Below are 21963 nucleotides of genomic sequence, written 5' to 3'. Positions count from 1 at the left end.
GGCTCAACAGCAGCCAGAGCAAGAGGCTGACAGCCCAATGTGTTTGTGGCTGAGCCTTACAGCTGTTTAACGCCTTATCAAGGCTTCCCAGCTCATCCCGCACAGATCCCCAAGCACAGCAAAGTCAGAGCAAGCTCTGCTCTAAGCAACATTTATTTTTCTGCATCTTTGCGCCCCAAAAGAATTTCTGACATCTAGTATTGCCGTCAGTCACCAGGACCTGTGTGTGTGCAGGCAGCCACCCTTGGAAGAGCAAAAGTCCTTAAAGAATTCAAAACCAGCTTTGAAATCTTAATGTATGTTTTCCAAACACATGAGAGGGAGACAGATACTAAATGTGTGGTGGCTGCAGATGACACACTTCAGTACTTTGGTGTTTATTTCTTGATTTTACATTTTGAGTCTCTATAGTATTTACATAGAAATGCTAATTTTGACCAAATCCACTACTTATTAAAGTTGGCATTTCCTATAAAGACTGTTTCTCCAACAAGCATGCTTTTTCAAGCAAGTTTTATTTTTAAATACACTTTTGAATAGGAATTATTTTACGATGGTTCCGTCTTATTATTATTTACAGCATTCCCACTGTATGATTATTATTTAAAGCATTCCTTGCCAGATCAGCTGGTCCAAAGACTGTCCTCAAAAACCTATGGCCATCTCAATGTCATCATATACCTTGGGACACAGAACATATACAACATATATGAAATGAGAGGTTCCCTGAAGTCCACCCATTGCTGTCACAGGGTGAAAGCCCGAAGCTGCGTATTTATTCTGTCTAGAATAGTTCTCTTTCTGTAAGAGAGGAAAGGCAAGAAAATCAATCGCTGCTGCCCCTCCGTTTCACTTACTGTAGACAGGATCACAGAAGAGCCAATTTGGATCTGAAATACTTAATGTTCTGGATGAAAAAAATTTACATTCATTTAATATATTCATTGGTAATGGGTAACTCCCCCACTTTCCTTGAAGCAGGGATTTATCCCAAGAATTACCATAGCTTTATTACAGAACTGGCCTTCTAAAATGTGCACAAGTAACCAGAAGAGAGATGCAGTAACAGCAACGTATTTCGAATTTTGTCTAAATAGAAGGTATCTCAGCTTTTCTGTGACAACACAACATAGAAATGTCAAGAAAGTTCCTCTATGCTTCATTACTCAAAATACAGAAAAAAAAAAACCACCCCACAACATGCAAAACCAACCAAACAACAACACAAAACAAACCACCCACCCAATGCAAAAATACAACACTCAAAGAAAAACACTCCAAACCCAGCTCTGTTCACCCACTGCATCTTCCAGCCTAGGAAATGAGTTTTCTGCCTCTCTGAAGGAATAAAAGGTAAAGCCAGAGTATTCCAACTTTGTTACACTAAATCCATACACTGATGCATGTTCCTGATTCCCACTCCCCACAGAAGCAAAACCCACAAATCTCCATAGGACTTCCCAGAGAGCAGTGATCTTTACAGAATGCAAATAAAAATGAGCAAATGCACAACCAAGATGTCTCCATTCTCTTACAAATTTTGTGTTAGAACTGACATCAACTGGTATGGCACTGAAAAGAGGGAGAAGGTCAAAAAGAAAACAAAATGTATGGGTTTGAAATGAGCCGTTTTGCAGCAGAGGCGTGAGCGGGCGCACTGAGGGTAACCAGCCCACTAGACGGCAATGTGCAGTGTTAGCAGCCCTGCCTCAGCACTAATACTGGTCATTGCTGACAGCCTTTTCCCCTCTCCTGCTTATTGTCAAATAGATATTATCCTTCAGACGAAACAGAAGAAGAGTTATTTAACCGCGTGCTTTTCACGAACGAAGCCACTGCTCCAAGCATCGCTGTGGCCTGGCCTCGCCGCGCTCCAGATCCACAGTTCTGCTCGGACTTGGAGATTCACTCAGCTCTTGTGGTCAGAAGGGTGAGAAACACTCATGTGGTAAGTACATAATTGTGCAAGATTGGGCGTAGGTGCAGAGCAAGAAAATCCAACAGGTAAAGGCTGTCACATTCACACTCATCACGCACTGCTTCAGGGATACTCATTTTACATTCCCGAGAATGCCAACTCTTGCCCCTTCTATCAGTATTTTCATCTCTTTGCACTCAAAACTTCGCTCAGTGTGCCAGCTGCAGCACAAGGCAGCCGTGAAGATGACTGCCAACACTGAAACTCATAACCAAACTCTGGTTCTTAACGTCACGAGAATCTCAGCCATCTATTGGGACCTTTGCTGTAGGAAAAACTCCATGGAAAACTTCAAACCCAACTCTTGTTAGAACTACAACCCATTTCCTTCCCACCATCACTTTAGAAAATCCAGAAACAAGGTTTGGTTATAGGACTAACATACTGGTAGCAGTTGAACTTAACTCAATAAAGCTCGCCTTTTATTGCGAACCAGCATGTTCTACACGCAGGCAGAATTGCTTTATGGATTATACTGCTTTTGATGTCATCTTTGATCAGATTTACTCCTCATACTTCAATAGAGCTATTTCAGAGCAACACCTGCCCAGACGACATCAGAATCAAGACCAACACATTAACATTTTTGTAATTTGTGCATTGACTGAGAATATTTGTCCCTGATTGCAACAACTATAAACGAGCAGACAAATGCCTTCCTAAAAATAGACAAAGCGCAGCATTAGCAGCACATCCTTCCCACAAACTGCACTTTGGCTTATTAAAAATGGATGAATACAAAGCTCACACAGTGTTGTACAAGCCAAACTAAGAGCCAGTCCCTGCCCCAACTTGAGGATCCTTCCCAAGCCATATCTCTGAACATTCAGTTCAGCTCCGTTTCCCTGCCATAGGAAGGCATGTTAGAAAAGAATTAACTGACATGTGTAGAAGTGAAAGACCTATCTAGAGCGTACCATTAGCAGAACCCACAGTTTTGGTTGCCATGCTTCAGTATTAGCCCTGTGACCTCCTAAGAGACGTAATATAGATGGCGTCAACCCACAGAAAGTGACAGCCATCACCAATCAACATGGCACGGAACACTTATTTTAACACAAAACTTTGTGCTTTTTTTGTATTCTATTTCAAGGAGGTTTACAATGTCCAGAGGATGAAACAATATGTTACCATAAGAAACACAGGAGCAGAAACTAGAAGGAACCTGGCAGGGATCCTAATCCATCAGCTCCAGGATTTCTCACAAGCCTTTGGTCTGGAGGTGCAGAGCCATCCTGTAACGTTTCCTTTGCCACCACCACTCAATCCCACAGAGTGTAGGTTTATTAAGGGCTACATTTTGGCTAATGGTACATCATAGAACATTAAAAACATTTTCTTGTTTTCAATATTTTTAGGAGAAGCAAGATAATGCATTACAATCCAGGCCTCACCAGTCATTAAACTTTTAATCTTTGCACAGTTCCAGCAGACTAGGAAATAACTCCAGTCTTTTATCAGCTGGATTAAACTACCAATGCTGGAAGGAACTTTGAATTTTTAAATCAAATCCCTTTGTGCCAGTAAAGCTCTTGTTGGTTATATCTATTTTTTCAGACCAACAATAGTTCTCTTAGGCATAGCTGGGTGTATGGTGAGAATTCAGTAGCAAGCAAGAAAGATCTCATGTAGCACAGACTGGTGTTTCTGAAGTGAGGAAAGATCAGCAACATACAAGGTAAGACTGGGATGAAAGAAACCCAAGACATTTCCAAAAACCCTGCAAAATCCCACAGTGCTCTGCAGTAAGAATCTTGCTCAGGGGGGCACAAAACCTCACACAAGCCCAGCGAGCAGTTTGCTTGGCAACCGGCTAAATCTGCTGCTTCATTCCGGGGTGTCCGAGGAAGCTTCTGAGCTGGTGACAGATTGTCATCTGCTGGCAAATGGAGCAGGGATGCACAGAACCCCAGGATGCCGCTTTGCTCCACAACCATCCAAATCCCCTGCGAAGAACTGGACTCAAGCCAAACAACAACACAGTTCTCTCAATATCTGCAATGGCAGATTCGTACAGCAAGAAGGAAATTCTCCAAAGCTGGTAGGCAACCGCATGCCCAGATACGCTGTTAAAGCCTGACAAGGAGGCATGGAAAAAAAAAACAAGGTATAACTTTTCAACGTATCCAGATGAAGAAGCGGGGGAGATGCCCTTTACTTGGCGGATTCTGAAGCACTGTCCAAACCAAGGTGCAGGGGAAGAGGCACTGAGTTTCTCTGTATGGGTGGCAGCACGTTTCAAGTTTAATCCACTTGTAAAAGAAGAGCAAACAACTTTCTTCACCACAACAATTTGCTTTTCCTGTCTCTCATTTTTTCCCAACCTCTTTTGCTCCTTTTATATCTGTAGATGCACCTGGCACTTCTGTACACACTGCCATGAAAGCCCCTCAGACAGATTCAGTTTAACATCCTTTGGAGAAAGACATAATGAAAGAGTTCTACAATTCCTAGATAAGGATAAATTAATTTGTTTGCAGAATGACTCCATTGACATGTAATAAGCTGAGGCATGAGCGCGAAATACTGAGGCAGGATTTCGACTTGGGGTAGAAGCTCCACTGGAAAGATGCCAGAGAAAAGACTGTCTGGGAAGGGGGAAAGGATGGAAGATTAATTTAAAAAAATCAGTCAAATCCAGGAAACCATAATTTATGGGACAATGGAGAAGAAAGGCCTAAATTTTCCATAGTTTTAAGAGGAAGTGATAATACAGAAAAGACTGGGAGCTGCTACTGGTTCAGTAAAGGATCAGCAGGTCCAGACAGAACCTGGGAGGAAAAACACCCATCTCCTCTGAAGGCAGCAAAACAGCGAGAAAACCGTGTTTACAACCACATTTCCTGAATATGTCCCTCTAAAAATACAGGTTTTAGAGCAATCAGCTTCCCAGAGATGAGTGTCCTGACTGGGACCATCGGTGTGCACAGAGAGTTTGGGATGGAGGAGCGAGGATGGTGCAGCTGGCACTGAGTGCTCCGGCGCCTTACAGCGAGGTGATAAATCATGTAGCGCTTCAGGGGTTAGGGACTCCTGCCAAACCCTCCAAAATGCCTGAAACTTGATAAGAAAGAAAGAAACAAAGAAAAAGTCAATATCGTGTAAGCTCTAACTTGGGCAGTATTAATTAAAAAAAAAAAAAAAAAAATCAGAGTTTTGCACAATTTATCCCATGTTTTGTTATTGTGCGCAACCTGAAAAACACACTGAATAAGTCTGATCCCAATGAGATGGTTTATACATAGAAGTTGCCCTTTGTGATTTCCCTGCTGTTAAAACAAGGGAAAGGGGATGCTGATTAGAGACCCTTGGCATAAATTTTAATGCCATGAAGATGATTTTCAAAAATTGCTCTCAAAACTGAAATAAACAGTGAGTCCTCAACTGGTCAAAGCAGCAACAACTTGTTTGGCTAGAAAAGCTCTGATTTTTTGCTTCTACCAAAGCTGAAGAGTTACATGAGAGGCTATCAGGACAAACCAGCTTACAGCTGGTCAAACCCCTGTTATTCCATTGGCTTGGCAGGAATGCTCTCGTTCCTGATCTGCAACCTCCTATTAGACCGTACACAAACCAGTGTGAACTCCCTGGCTGGTACCTGTTATGAACAGCACCTGGTGTTCAGGCACACAGGCAAGTCCTGTTTAGCCATATGCCTGACTGATCCCACGAGGTGTACGTAATATTTCAGTGCTTGCGAGTCACAGAGTTTCACCCTCTGGCAGGAAAAAGCCACAGAAATGCAGACTGGAGCTTGGCAGTCAGAGCCCCTCAAAGAAGGCGGGTCTGGCCAAAGTTCTCTTTAGTTTGGTATTTTCTCCATGGCAAAAGGCAGCGTTACTCAGACAAAATGTGCAATCTCAGCCACTTTGTCCAGGCTGTTCCCCTTGGACATCCCCGACTGTTGAACTGAGACATCCCCACCACGTTCCCAGTGCCTTGTCCATGAATTTGTCCTTGCTCTGTAAAACAGTTGATGCTCTTTATCTTCACCACACTTTGGACAGCCAGTTCCAGGAGGTCACACATGCGGTGTGGAGAAGCATTCCTCCTTTCAGCTGTTCTAAGTTCGTCTTACAGCATCTTCTGCAGGTGGCTCCTAGCGCTAGTGTTGCACGTGTTGGTGAACAGTTCCATGCTTGGTTCATCCACCACAATTCACGACATCCTTCTGGGAAGACACATCCCTCTCAAAAGAACCCACAGAAAGCACAACAGAACCTGCAAGTGACAGGAGCTCCTAAGATCCTTGCTCAAGTCACACATAACATTAATTCCACAAGACATTCCAGCACAGGAAATAAACATATTTAAGTTTTCCTATGTCTAGTAGTCTGCACTGATGATCTACTGATATTTGACCAAGAGGATCGTTCCCAAAAATTAGAGTTGCTGAGGATGATCTACTGAACACAAGAAAATTTCACTTCCATGAGAAATACTCAACATGGAGTTTAACATATTCTAGTATTAAAGAAAACGAAGTCTGGCACTGCCGCAGCAACTTTGGACCAAGACTGAACCCTGTAATGCAGGATAAAGGGCTATGCAGTACAAAGGGCTGTTCTCTCACATGTTAAATACACACCTTTCACAAACCTCAAACTACAGAGGGATACACCAGGATTTTTCCAGAGCCCTGTTAGGTAGAACCGCGTATCTCAGCCATTCATGTGGCACCTGCGGGCATGTCAAGCTGCCTGACGGAGGGATTTGTCATGTTGCTGAATGTCTCGTCCTGCTTCTCTGGGGAGAAACTGCTGCATCTTTTCAGAGTGATGATCTGCTCTATCCCACAAAAGCATAGAGAAAGCAAAGATGAAAACACTATTTCAAAAAGCAGAAGTTAGAACTGTAGCGGAGCAATTTCCTTTTGAAAACACGACAGTTGCTCAAGGCACAGGAACAAAGTGGCAAATCCTTTTCCTCAAAGTGTTGCGCTCACCAGCAAAACCAGAGCAAGTTTCTGGCAAGCACAGAGAGCTCCCATGCCATCGGTACTCAGAACCGTCCTTGTGCAGCCGCGCTTTCCTCTGCAACTGCTTCAAAGGGCAGAGGGCAAACACCAGTGCTGGAATCCACTGGGCTTCGGGAATAACAAACGCTTTTTAAGTAATAAGGCCTTAGGTACCAACATAAAATATCTTCATGACGCCGATTTCCAATCCCAAACTGAGCTCAGAGGCCAGAGCCCTGACTCACACTGATAACTTGTTCTGCTACCACGAGATTTTGTTATCCCTGCTCCCGCCGCACCCACACATCGACTCTTAGGGTGACTCATTCAACATGGGTAACTAAGGACAAAGTTGGAATCTGCACTGGCCATGTACGGTTGAGTGACCACCTATCTTTATTCCATTTAATGTAATAAAATAATCAATTCCCTAGATTTCCTTCAACATCCTCTTCCTTAGAAGAGCACACTTCAGCAGCCCAGACACTAAAGCGAAGGTCTGTTTAGCCTCAGGAAAGCACATACAATCCCCGCCTGCCTCCCGACTTGCTCGAGCTTGTGCTGCTTTCCTCTGTGGTCACGAAATAAAATTAAAGATCAATTTAACCGCCTGGAAGAAACAAACCTATAAATAAGTAGTCATAAAAACCCAGAAGACAAGACAGGAAGAAAGAAAATCTAACCGACAAGAAGAGAGGCTGAAAATGTCATTCCAGAACTAACTAAAGAAAAAGCAAACTTACTATGGTTCTGGGAAAGAAAGTAATTTGCAATTTTTCCTGGAAGCACTTGTCAGTCCTGTGTTCACCCTGAAAAAGGCAGATTCATAAGAAAACATACATTGCCAAGCTCAAAACATCGCTTCACTAAGTCAGTGACAAAGTTCCTATCAGCTTCACTGGAACTGGGATTGATCCTCATGAAAGCAGCAAAAGAATCTTACCCAAAATTCAGGTTATTAATAGACACTGCCGACTAACAAAGATGGAAAGGCAACTCATTGCTGCCCCCCCCCAAAAATACATATAGTGGAACCCAAAGGCACCCACATGTATATCCTTCCCCAGGACAGGAATGACAGCCTTATGATAGATTAAGCAATATGCTCAAAGGGTGAGGAAGAAGGAAATCATAATATTACTCAACTCTTTCGCAGAGCAATTTCTTCTCTCTAGTTCTCTATGTTTATGTTAGAGATTTAATATCAGATATTCCAAACTGCAGTTCTGACGCTTCTTGAGCTTCATGGATAACTTATTAACCTGCTAGATAGAAAATTTTTTAACCTCAAATGAAAACCAAGATTGTGTGATTCCTCGGTTGGCTGACTGCCCATGTTCCAAGTCAAGCTCAACCTGTACACAGAGACCTTGAAGTGTCTACTCCTTTTGGGTGGGGAATTCTCTCCAGAGTACATATCCCAAGGGGTAAACATTTGTTGCTGTTTTTACTGCTTGCTGAGTGAGTTTTCTTCATTGCTGACTTGCGACACGACAAAAAACAAAGAAGAACTCAGAATAAGAAGCACCAAGACAGAAACAACGTCTGTCTCTTTCCTTAGGGGAGTAAAGTGTCTTGACTGTTCACTAAACACTGAGGCTGTAAAACATTTGAGATTTTTTGTGTTAGACGCTTTGCTGATTCCAAAGAATCTTTTAATGCCACTTTCAAGTGACACTGAAAACTCCTCTGTCTGATACAAGAAAAATAACCTAAATCCTTACAAATAGATGAGTATTTTCTCTTAGGTGTATTAAAACAAAACAATCAAAAAACCCCCACCAGTCAGGAAGTTTCCTTCATGTTAAAGAGAATCCGGACCATCCGTAACCTTCAGGTAGGTGGCACTAACAAGAGTCCTTTGGGACTGATTCTTCAACACAAACGCTGACCTTCTCTCTCCAGGGTTGTCACACAGCGAGTTTGCCTTTTGGCGTTCTGGCATAAGATCTTAACAGCTAAGGGAAAATGGAAATAACCAAAAGATTTTAAACACAAGAAGAAATAATTGTTTCTATACAGTTCTTGTCCCATCACTTACTAGAGTTCAACTATCGGTCACAGAGAAGAAAATGCGAAACAGCACCATTTGGCCTCTACATTTAGATAATCCTGATTCCAGAAGCCTCCTTCCATGTCAGGCTCCTAAGCCAGCGCAGATTTAACCTTATCTCAACGTATTTATCCACAAAGAGAGATAGAAAAGCCACAAGTGTATCACCACACCCTTCTTAGCTGCAGATGGGAGAAGGGTCCTCAAAACAAGATACCCCTGGTAAATGAAACCAGGGAAAATCTGTGGACAACAGGAAAAAACCCAATCTATGCATCCAATGCACAAAACATCAAAACCAGCTTTTAGATTATGGGATGAACTTTTGCTTCTGGTTGTTGGCTCTAAGCAACTCAGTCAACACTGGAAATTGTACAAAGAAATAAATAATTCTCAAAGGATTAATCCACCGACAAATGCCACCCTAAGGTAGTTCTGAAAAGTCATGTCTACAGAGTCTTGTATTTCAACTACCAAGAGCCTCTTTTTACTCAGCCACCAAACAGCTTCATCTTCTCACAATTTTCTGAATTTCTTTTTAATTGTACAAAGTCCTCTTAAAACAGACCCTAAGTTACTCCAGACTCTGAACTTCTTTCAGAACATTTGTTCAGCCATCTCTCTGTATTTCTGAAAGCAGAGGTGAGACTGAGGAGGGGCAGGGGAACTTCAAAGCTCCAAGCCACAGGTCTCACTGAGATTTTTGCAAAATCACCTGAGGAAATATGTCAAGAGGTGGGTGTTATGCAGTGATTTTTCATTAATTTTAATTGCTGTCATCCTATAGGATAGTGAGCATCCTTAGTCCTTCGCCTCCAAATTGCACTGGGATTTATGCCAAATTTCTTTTCCCCCATTGGTTCCCTCAAGCAGTATTTAATAATGGAAACGCTTTAACATGTTTAAATAAGAAGTGTAAATGCCGAACACTTCTGAATGAGAAGGAACCTGTATCTTAAATGGCATATGAAACCTTTATTCATAATTCTATAAACTAAAAACCTGCACTATTCGGGATCAAATAAAGGCTTGATCAGGCTTGAGAAGAGAGTAGATGGAACATCCTCATTGAAGTAAAATCAAAACAAAACACAAAGCAACTCTAACTTTTCATAACCATTAACGGTGTGTATTGGGGGAATAGGGGGAGGAAGAGACGCAAACCTGCAATCAATTCCACTGATGGTAGCTCGTTGAAAAAAATCAAATACTGTCTGCACCAGATTTGTGATATAGGTGAGCAAATAATAATAATAATAATTGAGTCCTGGTTTCCTTGAGTCATGATGACTACAGATCCCATTCTCCTCTCATCCTTCAGCAACCACTGAGAACTGCTTTTCAAACTCAGGCATCTCTGTTGAAGTGCTCATTTTCAGATAAATGACCCACATTAGCATGGTTCTGAGCCCAGGTTAGGCACTTGCCTCCTCCTAGGAGACAAAGCAAAAAAAATACACCAGCAAACTAAAAGTATCATCTTGTGAATGATCATTAATGGCTTAAGACCAAGATCTTACTGATCTGTGCAGTAAAGATCTCATTAAAGCATGCAGGCTAGCTAGGAAGCTTAGAGGCAGGAGCTTCAGCTCTTCCAAGTTCCGGTTCTTCCATCTGGACAGCAGCTGATGAGGCAGAAACAGCGATTCCACGTTAATTAGCATTATGTCATGATAGCTGTGGTGTATTTACCAAAAGAGAGAATCTTTTTCCAGAAACCAGTATATGCGAAGATACACTTGAATGACTTTCATACAGATTTGCTGCACCAAGCATGGAAAAAATACTCCTGAAGCAAAAGCAGACGCCAGCCCGTGACAGTCTGTCTACCTTCAGAGACATTTCCCACTTCTAAAGGCGATCGGAGTTTCAACAAACAAACACCCACTAATTTTTCTCAGCTTTCCAGAGTTAACCAAACAGCAACTCGCCATTTTTTTTCCAGTTTATACTCTTTCATGCCCACATAGAGTCATAGAACGTCCTGAGTTGGAAGAGACAAGGCTCACTGAGTCCAATTCCTGCCCCTGCACAGGACAACCCCACAGGTCACCCCGTGTGTCTGAGGACGTTGTCCAGTCTCTTCTTGAACGCTGTCAGGTCGGGCCGTGACACCTCCCTGGGAGCCTGTTCAGTGTCCAGCACTCTGGGTGAAGAACCTTTTCCTCATGTCCAGCTGACCCTCCCTGGCACATGTTCCTGCCATTCCCTGGGCTCTGTCACTGTCACAGAGAAGAGCTCAGCCCTGCCCCTCCTGCTCCCTGCAGAGGAACCTGCAGCCCATGAGCTCTGCCCTCAGTCTGCTCTGCTCCAGCTGAACAAACCCGCTCCTCACACGGCTTCCCCTCCAAACCTTCACCAACTCCATGGCCTCCTCTGGACACTCTCCAGCAGCTCTATCTCCTTTTCTCCTGTGTCCCCAGCCCTGCACACAGTGAATGCTCCAGGTGAGGCCACCACAGCGCAGAGCAGAGCAGGACAATCCCCTCCCTGCCTGGCTGGCCGTGCTGTGCTGGACGCACCAGGACACGGGTGCCTCTTGGCTCCAGGGACACTGGGGGCTCATGTTCAACTTCTTGTCAATCAGAACCACCAGATCCCTCTCTGCAGAGCTGTTCTCCAGCATCTCATCCCCAGCCTGTCTGTACAGCCAGGGTTGCCATGTCCCAGGTGCAAAAGCAGAGCTCACATACAAGCTCAGTCATTTTTCATGTTCATGAATGCCAGTAGAAAGGGGAATACCTTCCATCCTCCACAAAAAATAAGTGCCAGCTTGGGATCTTAAGTAAATACAGTTACCATTTCTTTCCAAAGGCACCCACGTTATCTACTCAAAGCTACTCCAGTCAAAAAGTTCTTCATCTGTACCTCTTAGCTCCCTTCCTAGCAAGGCTCCTTGTCTTTGCCTCACCAGACCCTGGGCTTCACTCAATATCTCCTACAACAGCCTCCTGAAGAGCAGGGTTTGATTTGGGGTTTTTTGGGGGGCTCTGTGCGTGTGTTTGGGGTGTGTGCGTGTCCTGTCCTCCCAAGTTCTCCCTGCGCCATTGCCAGCTCAAGGAAATCTGCCACTGTGCAGCTGGACAGTCTCTTTGGGGGACAATTTTCCTGCAACTACTCAAAATCTCAGGGTATAGAAAGTGAAATGTTGGGAGCAAAAGTGTGTTGGAGACTATTTAGAGACCTACACTCAACAGAGGTAAATGCAAGCCAAGTTACAGCTAAGTTACAGCAGTACCCTTCAGTGCTCAGAACAGAGATATTAGAAGGGATTTTCTCACTCTCCAAGTTGTTTTTCACCTATAAAACATATCAAGTTGTCTTGAAACTAAATTCAGCTATTGTAAATTCAATTTAAATGCATTAATTAGCACTGTATAGCAGGAGGAGTCAGTAAGTGCACAATAATTTCATGGATATATTGTCCTTCCTTCTCCCACTGCAATTACTGCTTTAAGTCACTTCAAAGGGATTTGGCCCAAAATCTCCTTAATTTCTGCCTGATTTAGACCAGTGATATCAAACCAACTCAGATAACTATGTTATTTCAGAAGAGAAACTACAACAATTAAATGCTTGGGAATTATTTCTTTTTGACCCTTCTAAAGGTTTTACTGGTGTCAGTTCTTGGCTGAAATATTTACTTGAAACTACACCGTATTTAGCTGTAGCCTGTGTGTTCAAGTGTTCCTTAGGGATTCATTTGATTATGGTCACACCGGAATTTCAGCTTTGTTCCTCGCTAGGTCTGATTATGGTCTTCAAGACTGAAGCATTTTCAACGCCAAAGAGAATCAAGATAATAGGATAATTAGGAAGTGGAAATTTGTACAGACAGAGCTGCAGAATACAAGAGACTCATCAAGATCTAGAGCGGCACCCGACAGCAACGCATCTGTCCTGGTTTTGTTAAAAACCAAGTTTCTCTTTTAGTGAACTTGCCCATCAGCTAAAGCCTTCATATTAGCTGCATTTTCCTGGAGAACCAGATGCGTGTTTTGGTAAACATAGCAATGGAATGTGAAGTTATGATAACAAATTGATGCACCTCTCCCGAGAGGGGCAACAAGAAAACAGGTGACCAAGAAACTGACCAACTCTGTGTGACCAACATCCCATTCATGTGAATACTTCATATAAAAGTGGGAGATCACGAGGATCTCACCCCTTTTGCTTATGGCCGACATTAGGAGAGGACCTTGCGAGTCGTCCCTATGAACTGAGGCCCAGTGACAGACTGAATCCAGCTCCGGTTGGTTGCAGAGTCCAGTCCAGGACTTCGGGTGCTAGCTCTGCAGTTGCTGAGACTTTCAAGATTGGTTTTGTATATTTTGTATTATTTTCTCTATTCTTATCAGTAGCATTAGTAAAATATTTTTAATTTTTCCAACTCTCTTCTCTCTGTTCTTCTTTCCCTCCCCATCGCCTGTCTGCAGTGGGAAGGGGGGAGAGGGAGGGGCAGGGAGGAGAGGAGGTTAACAATACATCTGCCACAGTTTTATTGTCACCGCACAATCAAATCCTCAACAGCACCCGAGATGGGAGAGAGAAAACAATCGAGTCTGCACTACAAAGAAACAGACGGGGACATTGTCAGGAACAAGAGAAAGAAGCTGGTGGCTGTGGGTCACATTTGATAATGCAGAGACTAATTTTCTGTTGGGAGGGGATATTCCATTACGCAAGTATTTCACATGAGCACAAGGTAGTCAGTGTAATATTGAAATTGCAGAAGCTGGACCTGAAATTCTTCTGCATTCTCCACCTATTAAAAAGGTAATGCAGGAGAAGCACAGAGAATATCAGTACCTTCCCATGCTGTAGTCTTTGGTAACAGTTTCCACTCAGATCCACAGATAAAACATTAATGAGAATTCTTCATATCTGCCTTCTCAATCCTCTAAATCCTTGCACTAACGAGGAGCATGGGCCATCAGAATATCAAGCTGTGGTGTTTGTTTACCATTACATGACACGTTAGAGCCCAACCTCCAAAAAATATAACACGGTCACTCCTTTACTGGTGTTTTCTGCAGTATTTTGGCAGTGAGGTTTGGACACGTGGAGAGGCGCATCTTTCAGCATACGCAGATTTAGAGAATACACGCTCAGCTTTGAAATTCAGGCAAATTGATCCTGCAGGGCTGTTTACTTCAGCAACACACCTTCCAGTGTTATCAGGGCACCTGCGTGTTGCGTAATTGCTATTTTTCTCTCAAACACACATCAGCCAAATTTACAGTACTTAAAGCTATAATCAGAGGGGCTACAGCCCACTTTCACAGTTTGTATTTAAAAAAAAGAAAAAGCTAATTAGCACCATCTATTCCGGAGCCTGCCTGCTCTCTTCTTTTATTCCCTGCCCTCTGCACTGGCATCAGCATTGCAAAGGCGGCTTGTTTGGGCACATGTGATAACCCGGTACATACACAGACTTTCCTTGGTGGCATAAGGCACAGACACATGGGAGGATGTATCTGGAGTCACCTTACCGATTCATGGCACATTTTGAACTAGCGCCAGGTCTTCAGCCTCACAGTTTAACACCCAAGGCCTGAGTGACCCTTCTACACTCAATACAGCCACTGACTGTGGGTATTCACATTTTTACACCGTTCATCAGCATTACTTAAATTCTGTGTCCGCACCGCCAAAGTTAGACTGTCCCATTTGTGATGTTCTACTCCCTTGACCTTAATGAAGATAATCTTATCCTCCATGTGATCTACAAACAAATCCTGTCGCCACAAGTTGCCACCTCCTTTTCCCCAAGTCAAAGCCAATGCAGCAGCAGCCGCTCTCCCAGGAGCGCCTCCATGGCATGAAACACTACAGTTTCCCAGCACTATTACACTCCATGGGCAATATTTGAGCTTCCTTGGCTCTTTCAGCCTGCATGTCACCTCTTACATTTGTTTGCACTTCCACGCCGTGTTTTGTATCGTATTGATCTATGTGCAATGAAAGCTAGTAGAGCTAACCTAGGAAGAACTACGCAAACCTTGAAGTTCTTTGTCTAGAAGACTTCTTCCCTCTCACTTTTTGACTCACACTAGTACAACTTCCTTGACCTTACCCTGTCCAACTGTTCTTTTTAAAACCCGCTATGACAGACTCCAACATGAAGCATTACTGTCGCTCAAAAACAGGTCCTGTTCTTCATCTGTAGACAAGCTCAGACTGTACTTTCTGTACCCATAAGGCAAAAGTTTTAGGAAAAAACACATCAGAATATTACTTTGGACTAAGAATATAAGCCTATTTTTCTGAAAGGTGTAGTAAATCTTTTACCTCTTTCTTCTATTCCTTATGAAATTATTTAAAACAAAACAAAACATCAGAACCTAAATTTTGAAGAGATTCAGAACCAAGACCACACTCCAGCTTAATGCTAAGGTCCAGTCTATCAATCTCAGAATTTGGGTTCAGTGTCTGGCTTTGGGTGCATCTCCAGTTGCACACTGATAAGATGCTGCCTGTCTATGCAAATCCCGAGCTCATGGTTTAACTCTGTACATAATGCAACGGTGGAAAGTATAAAGCACTTGCCAGAATGAATATATGGATGAAAAACGCCGCCTAAGGGTATGTAACAATAAATAGATACTTCTCATGTGACTGATCAGAGTGAAAACTATATTCCAGTTTATTACATAGCCTGAAGACATAAAATTGAACAGTAATTGTTTGAACTAGATTCAGCAATACCTACCACAATCCGCTAATGAGAGAGACCTGTGTTGTCTTGCACTTCTGGATTAACACTGTCGAATACATTGTCTTTTTGGAACAGCATAAGGCTCTTTTACATTGCTTGTGACACACACAAGTTTAACCAGGTTGAACAACTAGTCTGGCTAGTAAAGAACTGTAACAGCAGAAAAGCTGAGGCCTTGCACTGGCTTCACTGCATTTCACTCAAGTCTATTTTGAGGCCAGTTAAGAAAGTTACCGAAGTAGTTCCTATAAAACAGTTTTGTGATTTTTTTCTCTCTTTTTTTTTTTTAAATCTTCTTCTGCTTTAAAGTCCTTCTAAAACAACGAATATTTCATAAGTTGCTGCAACATATACAAGAGGTAGATCAAAAAAAAGTACAGATCTCCACTTTTATATAAAGTTTGGGGAATGACTATAGGAAAGCTGTACGACCTTAAATATCTAGCAAGAATGTATACAAAGACTGATGCAGAACAACACCTGATGAAGTCTCTGGCTTCACAATCTGCTGTTAACACCAAAGCACAAGATTGTGAGCATGAGTGCCACTCACATCAGCTTTATTAGTTACAGAAAGAACACACATTTATCACAGGCAGCACTGACACATCAAAGCGCTGATTATATGCTATTGTAGGGCTACCCAAACCTAATTGCTCTGGGGTTGTTCAACACCAATATTGCAAAACCACTGTAGACAGACCAATGTTAATTCAAAGGGGAGAATCACAGAATGTCAGAGAATCCCAGAATGCCAGGGACTGGAAGGGACCTGGAAAGCTCATCCAGTGCAATCCCCCCGCCAGAGCAGGAACACCCAGCTGAGGTTACACAGGAAGGTGTCCAGGCGGGTTTGAATGTCTGCAGAGAAGGAGACTCCACAACCTCCCTGGGCAGCCTGGGCCAGGCTCTGCCACCCTCACCAGAAAGAAGTTTCTTCTTATATTTAAGTGGAACCTCCTGTGTTCCAGTTTGTACCCACTGCCCCTTGTCCTGTCACTGCTTGTCACCAAGAAGAGCCTGGCTCCATCCTCCTGACACTCACCCTTTCCATATTGATCCCCATGAATGAGCCACCCCTCAGTCTCCTCTTCTCCAAGCTCCAGAGCCCCAGCTCCCTCAGCCTTTCCAGGTCTCTGGATGGCAGCACAACTTCCAGTGTCGGCCACTCTTCCCAGCTTGGTGTCATCAGAGAGGGTAGAACTCCTTACACCAAAGATGATGCTGCTGGACCAGAGATAAGACAGCACCAGGAAAACAACCAACCAACCCCCCCACCACCATTAGTTTTAATTGCTTCCCTGTCCATCCTGTGCAGGTCTTGTTCTCACTAGTGAATAATCCCCTAAAGAAAGGTGGAAGCAAATCAAAGGCACAGAGAAGGCACCAGGGTGGTACTGTGGACTAGCTCTGGTTACACCCAACCCATGCTAAAGAAGAAAAAGAAACAGCAGGATAAAAAAAATCAGCTGCCCTATCGTTCTGGGAGGTTGCTCCATTTTCTTTTAGCAGTTACCACTCAGATCGCTCATGAAGAGCAATTACTCTTCAGATAGAAATAAATAAATAAAGGACAATCCCAAGCAACATGTAGCATATGTAGATTTATCGATTCCTGGCCACCAAAACCACAATACATATCCAGAAACCAGGAGAAGAGGAACCATTATGCAGGAAGAGACCTCCAAAACAACCACCAAACAAGAGGAAAACTCAAAAAAGCAAGGTAGTGCAGGAAGGCACCTCCTTTATGGCTTCAGAGATGATGCAGGTCTCCATAATCATATAGTAGTTGAGCAAAGAACAGTACTATAGCCTTCACATTACTTTTGTCCTGAGCATCAATATTTGGCACAAGACTAGAATTACAAGCCAAGGCCCAGTGCAGAGCCATCCCTCCCTCCCCACACACCGTACCGCACCGTAACCCACTCCTGCTGCCAGTCTTAGCCACGAATCTCACATCCGCTGTTTCTCCTCTTGAAGGACAGGCCTCGTGTGTTGTGTAATGAGAGCAGCAAGCCTCCAGAACTACAGAGAGCTAACAAACCGAGAAAAGTAACACCAGAATACTGAATAACCCAATACTTTATAATATTTCATTTTCACTCTCAACAGGCTCAGGTGTAAGTGCTCCAGTTCAGTCAACCGTTTGGTTTACCCCAGGCCACGGGTAAATAAAGGTGGACTAGACCACAGAAAAAGTGAGCAACCATTCCTGACCCAAAAGAACGTCTGTTCTCTACAACACTCAGCAGAGGCTCAACCACAGAAAAGCTCAAGCTGCAGGACAAGCCTGTTCCACCATCCCCTGATGACGGGACCGCAGAAGGACACATGGTCGGAACACCCAGACCAACAGAAACGTTCATCTCACAACAATAAAAGAAAAAATAAACTAAGGGACTATAACAAAGTGTGGCGGGCAGAGGCATTTTTTCCCTCCCAATGGTCCATCGTAGTCACTCTTAACATGAGAGCGCTGGAGTTCCTGATGAAAGTATTCAGAAATATTTTGTCTTCAAACTGTAATGGATGCACAGGTCCAAGCTGCTCACTACTGGCCTCAGAGCTCTACAAGGTGGCTTCAAACTATATATTTTTGTGATAAATGGAAAGAACATAAAAGTGACCATTTTTCAGTTAGTCTTTCGTTATTGTGCTTTTATAGTTGAGTCCCAAACCTGGACTCAACTATAATTCAGATTCTGCTCAAATTCTGGCATCCGTAGATGTACCAGATCTGACATTTACAAGGAATGTCTAACATTTGAGTGAGCCAATTCTTTTTGGAAGAAGCATTGCTAAGAATTAATATGCACGGTTTTTTTCTAAAGGAAAAAAAGCATTCAGATCGTCCTGTTGTCACTTCTACACAGTTGGTAGCAGGGCATGAGCCACAGAGTGAAATACAGTCTGAGGAAGTGAACAACAGCGATATGACAACAAAACATGGACTGTATCCAGACACTCTCCCTTCCAATCCCTGACATTCTGGGATTCTGTGAAAGAAGAACTGTAGTAGCTTGAAACTGTCCTCATCAACATGTGTATGTCAGCACCATTGCCAGGAGAACCAGCCAAAGGCAGAAGGTCACTGCAACCTGGTACATGGCCCCTGCATGCAAATCAGTGACAGAAATGGGTGTCTGAAGTCACCACATCCCACCAGTATCCTGGGATTGGACAGTGTCTCTATGCATTTCAAGAAGTGGGAAAGAACATTTGCATTTTCTGTTTGCAGAAGCTGGATTTAGTCGGCTCTATTTAGACAAAAATTGATGGAAAACACTGAGTTCAAGTGTCATTTCTGAAGTGACCACTCTCCTGTGAAACCCTCATTTAGGGTAACCAGGCTTTAACTTTTTCTTTTTTTTTTTTTTTCCCCCAATTTCATTAGCCATCTCTTAATTGCAAACAGTGAGCCAAATTTATGAGGCTGAACAGAGTTTTCATCGGTGCTTCAGAGCACTGTCCACCTCAGACCTCACATAACAGTAACAGCAGTTGCTAAGAGATCTCAAAGGGAAAACACCCTTTTGATTGCAGTGGGGGCTGCGGGGAAGCTGATGGGCACATGAAGAAAGCTGAGAAGGAAACACATTGAAGATCATATGGCCATGAAAAAGAGGTTCCCATTCCTTTAGCACATTCGGATTTGCAATCATATCTCACTTTATTTGTAGGAAGCTAAGGAGCTCCACACCCCGCTATAAATATGGACATGAAACTCCGAGTGACGTTGCACCAGGAGACGTTTGTCAACAGAAACAGGAGCCTTTCCCAAAGACAAGGGGAGTTGGAGTCCAGTACTAAAGAACGGTTGCAGACTAGAAAGAGATCGCTAGAGTCCAGGAGAGCTGGGCTATCATGCTACTCCATCCAACTGCTCTCTCTAGGAACATAATTCCTAGCGTTCTGACTGCCCACTCTGTTAAGACAGCTCTGTTATCACAGAAGAAAAATATATACTGAATTCTTTCTTCTGTTCTTTGCTCTAGCTCTTGCAGTGCCACACCAGGGCCTGTCTCTGTGCCCAGTGATGCTCTTCATCCACAGAATCCCAGAATGTCAGGGGTTGGAAGGGCCTGGAAAGCTCATCCAGTGCAATCCCCCCGCCGGAGCAGGAACACCCAGCTGAGGTTCCACAGGAAGGTGTCCAGGCGGGTTTGAATGTCTGCAGAGAAGGAGACTCCACAACCCCCCTGGGCAGCCTGGGCCAGGCTCTGGCACCCTCACCAGGAACAAGTTTCTTCTCAAATTTAAGCAGAACCTCCTGTGTTCCAGTTTGAACCCATTACCCCTTGTCCTATCACTGGTTGTCACCAAGAAGAGCCTGGCTCCATCCTCCTGACACTCACCCTTTCCATATTGATCCCCATGAATGAGGTCACCCCTCAGTCTCCTCTTCTCCAGCTCCAGAGCCCCAGCTCCCTCAGCCTTTCCTCACACGGGAGATGCTCCACTCCCTTCAGCATCTTGGTGGCTGCGCTGGACTCTCTCCAGCAGTTCCCTGTCATTTTGGAACTGAGGAGCCAGAACTGGACACAATATTCCAGGTGTGGTCTCCCCAGGGCAGAGTAGAGGGGCAGGAGAACCTCTCTGACCTACTGACCACCCTGCTTCTAATCCAGCCCAGGTACCACTGGCCTTCCTGGCCACAAGGGCCCAGTGCTGGCTCATGCTCATCCTGCTGTCCCCAGGACTCCCCAGGTCCCTTTCCCCTACACTGCTCTCCAACAGGTTTTTCCCCAACTTAAACTGGAACCTGGGGTTGTTCCTGCCCAGATGGCAGTTGCACTGATGTTACTTGTGCAAATGTGACCTCAGGCTCGGAATCACCTCCCTCCACCCAGCTGGGGATATTTGCTGTTGTAAAGGGGGTAACCAGAACAAAGCCAGCGGTGGGATCCAGCTGGCACGTGCTCACTCGCAGCTCTCTGACTGACTTTGCATGTGGCTTAGAGAAAGGTTTTCCTGCCGTTCAGCTTCTCCACCTGTAAACCAGATATAGTGATATTCGCTTCTGTTAATAGCAGAGCTGAAGGGTGTAGTTTCATAATCTGCACTGGAATTTTCAGAAAAGGGCTATTAGTACGTCAGCTACAATATTCTGTTTACGTCTGGTTGTGAAGGGAGATGTGGGAAAAATAAAAACCATTAATCAAGTGCTAATCTCTCTGCTAATTATTTTAACTGCTTACATTTGGAATTTCTATATATGTTTCTTTTACTTTGCTTCCCTAAATGGGAGTAAAGTGTACAAAAGGGAAGGTATTTCCTCCTTTCTGGTCCTACTCCACCTATTTATTGGGCCATACTACATGCCTGGGAGTTTCATAATGGGAATTGGAAATGGAATTAAAGAAAAGGAAATTGCTACAAATGAAGCAATTTCCTGGGTGTAAACAGCATTCGTAATTTTGAAGAGCAGTTTTAACACAAAACCATATTTTGTTCTGTCAAACCAGTGTGATAATTTGTTGTTAGATACTATTTAGCTGAGAACACTAATGCATAAGCTCATTATGACTGCTGGGGACATAAAAGGCCAAGGGCTGAACACCGAAGTCCTAATTTGGGCAGAACTCCAGGGCTCCAGCGACACTTCTGTCTAAGTAATCACATTAGGATCTGGTCTTGGCAGGTTCCAGCCCTAATGGATAACAATACACCCTGCGCTACGTTTTCGAAAATTCAGTAACTTGCTTTAAAAAAATTAATTGAGGCTGGGGGTGCTAACTCCCATTGACTTCCAGCAAAAGTAAAACTTGGTGTGTTGTTTAATGGCACCACTTAGACACCTGAGCGCCTGCTGGAGAGAGGCAAGCCACACGTGCCACTCCTCGTGTCTCTATCTGCCCAAATCCCTTTGAAAATCCATTCTCCAACTCTTTTGGAAATAGCAATTTAAGCTTTTATTTGTTAAGACCTCTTTAGTAATTCCCCTGCTGTTTATTTCAGCATTGAGGAACGGACATTGAGAATTAGTCTTCATATCTGTGAGTGGCTTCAAACACAAAAGAGTCAGTTCATTTGTTGGAACTAAAAGACACTGCTCGAAGCTGTAGGATGAACAAACACCTCCTGAATATCTCAGTAGATAACTCTACTGACCAACCTACAGACACGTGTTGGTAGTTATGTTGCCTTGAACAGTTAGGGCTAATTCCTGTCTTCTGAGAAGACTGAAATAGTTTGCATATTCTACAACTGAAAAGAGTAGGAGTTTCACATCTGCAAACACTGTCCCCTGC

At 43.6% G+C, this 21963-nt stretch overlaps 1 long non-coding RNA gene across 1 annotated transcript in view; it reads right to left on the bottom strand.

The window, feature by feature from the left end:
• Nucleotides 1-21963, bottom strand: part of LOC136105940 (uncharacterized) — a 188596-nt gene that overhangs the window by 133939 nt on the left and 32694 nt on the right. The gene's annotated exons all lie outside the window — the stretch shown is intronic.

The sequence above is a fragment of the Patagioenas fasciata genome, chromosome 10, assembly GCF_037038585.1.
Source record: "Patagioenas fasciata isolate bPatFas1 chromosome 10, bPatFas1.hap1, whole genome shotgun sequence".
Taxonomy (NCBI): Eukaryota; Metazoa; Chordata; class Aves; order Columbiformes; family Columbidae; genus Patagioenas; species Patagioenas fasciata.
The sequence above is the reverse complement of the archived record's forward strand: the minus strand, read 5'-3'. Positions and strand labels throughout refer to the sequence as shown.